This window comes from Egretta garzetta, unplaced genomic scaffold (genome assembly GCF_000687185.1).
Source record: "Egretta garzetta isolate BGI_Z169 unplaced genomic scaffold, ASM68718v1 scaffold161, whole genome shotgun sequence".
Classification (NCBI taxonomy): Eukaryota; Metazoa; Chordata; class Aves; order Pelecaniformes; family Ardeidae; genus Egretta; species Egretta garzetta.
This window is the reverse complement of record NW_009258754.1, coordinates 3,951,812-3,957,183: the sequence shown is the minus strand read 5'-3', so window position 1 is coordinate 3,957,183 and position 5,372 is coordinate 3,951,812.

Genomic DNA, 5,372 nt, shown 5'->3' with positions numbered 1-5,372 from the left:
ATGAAAAAAGAGCTTGAGCTGGGAAGTATTTTTTCAGTACCATTAGACTCCTTTGTGAGGAGTCTCCCTTCATGACTGTGGGAAAACAAAGTCCTGTGCTGAAATGAAATGTGTTACTTGTAAAAATATAGATATCCAAGTAGTTTTTTCTAACTTGTCAAATGTAAACAGAAGTCTTTGTAGTAAGCTATGTGTCTGTTAGAATGATGTTTATCATTGCCTTTGTTACTAGTAAAAGACAACCCTGTCAGGGAAAAGAAAGTATATTGGTTATCAGGGTATTGTGCTTCATTGCTTCCCAGTTGAAAGATGAACTTTTTGGGGAGAGGACTGCTGCCTGAACTAGCTCTGTTATCAAGAGATTGCAATGAACGGGCATTTAAAGGTAGAAAAAAAAAGTCTGTTCAAACAATATTCAGCATGAGGGGGGAAAAAATAATCCCTTTTCCTCTTTGTGACTAATAGAGCTACAACTTCAGCCAGCAGTCGTAGGATTCAAATAGCACCACGTTGTACTGTGACAGTGGCAAAGTGCATCATGGTTGGAAGGTATATGAGCCCTACTAACGGACAGTTGTGAAATTGCTTTATGCCTGCCATTCATTGGAATATGCTCATTGCCTTTGAAGGCCAATTTGCTATCTCTGTTCAACAACATAACCTTTACTTGTGAGTAAAGTTTATATTACTGCGTGGCAATCAGAGATATCTGAAGTTTCAGAGGACATTATATCATTATTATAACCTTTTATGTAGTGTCTATTAAATGAACACTCATACTGAGTCTCTAATGGGATGATTTGAAAGTTCAGATTTATCAAAAGCAGACCTAAGCTGTTCCTCTTCCCCCCATTAATACATTTTTCATTAGTGTCTGACCATGCAGGCTGCTGAGTAATCTGCCTTTTATCTAGACAGCACATCTACATAACTTTTTGCTTTCTGTCAGTGGATAGCATTGTGTTTTAATAGTTTTCATATCAAGGTAGAGATCTCAGTACCTTGCAGAATCCCATTCAAACACGTTTGCAGTGCAGACAGTAGATTGAATTTAGATATGTAATTACAAGTAAAAATATTTGTATTAATCTTAAACATGGAAATACCTACTTTTGAAATCCTTGGTGCAATTACAAGTAATTTTGTTATCCTAGTGAAAACTTTGTCAGTGAAACTTTGGTCAGTCTGTACAGCTGAAAGCTGTATTGATTTTGCTACTGATGATTTTGTTGTGATGGGGCTTTTTTATTTTCATTGTGCAGGGGGTCTTAGAAGAAGAACAATGTAATTTGATTTAATTGCAGAGGTATTCTACATTTGCGTCCACTTCACTAAGACTTCGGCAATTCTGCTTCAAACCTTTAGTGTCTGATGAGAGAATCTGATTAATCCGAACTGATCTGGTTTTTTGTACTAAAAAATCATTCACTTACTTACTTCAGGGGAATATGTGACTGGTAAGGCAAGTAGATGTTCCTGAAGTTACACAAGCTGGAGTGGGAAGTGCTGCATGACACTGGGCCAGCTTTTCAAAGCATTTATGTGGCTGAAGAGGGAAAAAGACTTTCCTAAAAAAAATCCACATGATGCTCAATCAAATTAGGTACTTATTACCTGTTAATTTTAACTAACAGTAAAGCACCTGGTAAGGTTTTTGAGTGACTTTCAGCAGCTTACATGCCTATGTGTTTCTCTGGTCACCAAAATACATTTAGAAATATAGTCAAAAATATATGCCATCATGCTGGAGTTGGAAACAGAAATGGAATTTTGGGTAATGTGACACTTCAAATGTCTACAAGGCAGACTTGCTGTGTGAGAAAAATACATCATAAAAGATCGTACATATGTTGCAAAAAACATACTCTGAAATAATCCTGCATATGTTTTTGGGAGACATTTGCCTTGTGTTCCATTGTATGAAAGGTGATGAGGGAAGTTTCTAATGGAAATTTGGGGTCTTTTGGTCCTTAAGGAGCTGGAACCAGATTATTCAGAGACTGTTTTGCTATGAAACTCTGATCTACTTATTTTCTGTTTTGCTTGATAGGGAATGACTCATCTGTTTCTGCATCATTTAGGACAGTGTGAAATCTAGTTTGCAGTTCTTGTTTGTCTAGCTCCTAAGTCAACCCCCGTGTCTGAGATGATTGGTTGAAGCCTATCTCAGACGAAGTTGGTATGATGCCACAGGTCACTGCCACAGAGTGCTGTGAAAGTCTGTTCTGTGCTTTCTGCTCTTTCTTAGGTATAATAGGTGTAAAACTTGCAAGTTATTATTTCAGAATTCTTTCGGAGTAATCTGTGAGCAGCTCTTAGGAAGTAAGAAAGTATCTGTGTTTATATCTGAAATAACGGAACATATGTGTTGGAATAAAGGAGTAGTGATGTAGTCATCTACACCTAGTGGTATTTTAGACCATATGTTGCCCTTAAGGATTGTCCTGAGTAATTAAGTGTCTCTGATGAACACTGGTATCAGCGATACAGTGGAGAGGGCTGACTGCATTACAGTGAATGACATTGTTGTTCCTAAAATCACCTAAAAATGAGTGTTTGGAGGAGCTGCTTGGTAGTGTGTTTGAGTAAGTTTTTTGCCGTGTTGCTGCAACATATATAAAATGGCACTTTTCTCCCCTTTTTCTCTCCAAAAATAAACTTGGAAATGTCAGCATCAAGAATGGCAGCATGTTTCTTGACAGGATGAGTGAAAGATCACACAGTCATTTCACAGAAGTACTACTGAAATGTGTTAACTTCTTCTGCATGCCCTTAACATGCCCAGCTGGAGAGAAGTGTTGGAAATTGTAATGGTTATGGATAATAATCATCAGTGTCTTGGTAAGAAAAGATAAATTGAATCATGCTGATTTAGAATTAGAGAAGGGGAGCAATGAACTGCTGTGAGTCTTGTTGCACTTGATTGAATGTGAGCTTGCCCCATATGCTATGGTTCTAAGCCCTAGCAAATTATAATGGTGACTGCATTGCATTATAAACACCTCCTTTTTGTAGTAAGTGCCCTGACTAGCACTTGAGAAAAATTTGTTGGGGACATCAGGATGGAGAGGGACCTTTCAGTTTAAGTGTAACTTCAAATTCCAGTACAATTTTGCATTAGCTGTCTCTTCATCTTTTCTTGTATTTCAACTCTGCACTTTGCTACTGTTGCTTTGTGTAGCTGAAAGTGGAGGGAAAGAAAGGCCAGCCAAACAGTTACAGGAAAACTCTTAAAGTGGTTACACAATGTTGATAAAAGCATTTTTAAAAACTGCACATCTTTGTAGTTTACTGCTGGTAATCATGCTCTGTATATTTCTGCACAAGCACAAACAAGTTCTAAATGTGAGCTACTCTATAATGCTTATGCACCCATAACTAACTGCTCATGCTTCTGTTCCAATCTGGAACTGTCAAATAACTGAACATCTAAATAAAATATTTTAAATTTGAAATGCTCTTGTCACAATATTGACCTTTTAATTTGCTCGGCATTGGAATAGTGTTGTGCATGAGATAAATGGTCTCTTGTTATGTAATAATTGTAGAGTCAATAACCACAGACCATTTCCCATCTCTCTTTCTTCCCTCCATTTAATAAGAATGTGGCCCCTGAAAGACAGAATTTTATTCTGCTTCCATGTAGAAGGTGTAGAAACTTAATCTTCAAGCAGCCCTATTGAAGGGATTGGTGAAGAACTGAAATGCTATTCTGCTTAAGTGTTCAGTGTGGATGTTTATTATTAGCTATTAATATAGGGAAAGTGCTTGCCCTGGTAATAAAACACACAGTACTGAAGGGACTCTACTTTTGTGTGTGCTTGTGCTAGACAGGAGTAAATGACATAAATAAACATTTGCTTTGAGGTTAAAAAATCTCCTTCAAATAGAAATAGCAGTACCACATAGGTAGTATTCCAAGACAAATGTGTTACTAATAGAGGATGAAAGGATGAATAGCCATGAAACTGTTATGCGATTACAGATGAGACTGTCCAGAAAATAATATAATACAATATGATACATACTAGGAAGTTTTATTAATGTTGTACTGGAGAACCCTTGCTTTTTACTGTCCACTTATATTCAATATAGTAGAGTCAACCAAATGATAGACTGATGAAAATGGATGTATCTAGTGGATCACATCATTCACGACATGCCAGTAGACTATTACCCTCTACTGCTCAGTCCCATAAGAGACTCTTTAGGAATCTAATGCACCTTCTTGTTGTAAGGTATTTGCCATTCAGCCCACTCATGATTATTTTACAATAAAACTGTTACAGGGATCACACTAAGCAATTCTTTCCCATCTTTCTTAGTTAGACTGTTGCATAAATATAGACTGCAACTCTAACTCTTATTTCAATTCTGGTTTCCATAGATTAGATTATAAGAGTTGCTCTTAGTCCATGTGTTTCTATGGAGTATTTCAGTGGTGTGGACTGAAATGGGAACACTGATTTTCTGGTGTTTTAAACAAAAGCCTCTAGGAATGAAAACAATCAAGTTTATACCCTGGAATCAGCCTAGTGACTCTGATTCTGTTGGAACACTTGTCTTACTGAGATACTAAGGGTAAAGAAAATCTGAGTGGCATAGACAAAATAGGGAATGGCTGTTTGATATCTCTTGCAGTACAAGAATTAGGAGGAATTGCATTATAATAGCAGGTCGCAGGCTATAGCAAACAAATACAGGTGTTTTCTCAAAAACTGACCGAGGCTGTTGTGTTTGTTAAAAGTTTACATTGATCCCAAAAGTGACTGGAGAGTTTTATGAAAGAAAAATATGGTGAAGGCTATTAAGTACAGAGATAACATCTTCTGGCTTGAGCTACAGATCAGTAAAGGCTGGGAGAACATTGTGGTATAATGTTTGTCATATTATATGGAAAGCACAAAAGGTGGTATTCTGCATATATGGCACTAGAAAATATAGAATCATAGAATAATTTGGTTGGAAAAGACCTCTAAGATCATCGAGCCCAACTGTACCTGTCAACTACTAAACCATGTCTCTAAGCACCTCGTCTATCCATCTTTTAAATACCTCCAGGGATGGGGACTCTACCATCTCCCTGGGCAGCCCATTGCAGTGCCTGATAACCCTTTCAGTGAAGAAATTTTCCTTCATACCTAATCTAAACCTCCCCTGGCACAACTTGAGGCCATTTCTTCTTGTCCTGTCACTTGTTACTTTGGAGAAGAGACTGACTCCTCTTCCCTAGGCTGAACAACCCCAGTTCCCTCAGCCGCTCCCCATCAGCCTTGTGCTCCAGACCCCTCACCAGCTTCGTTGCCCTTCTCTGGACAGGCTCCAGCACCTCAATGCTCTTCCTGTAGTGAGGGGCCCAAAACTGAACACAG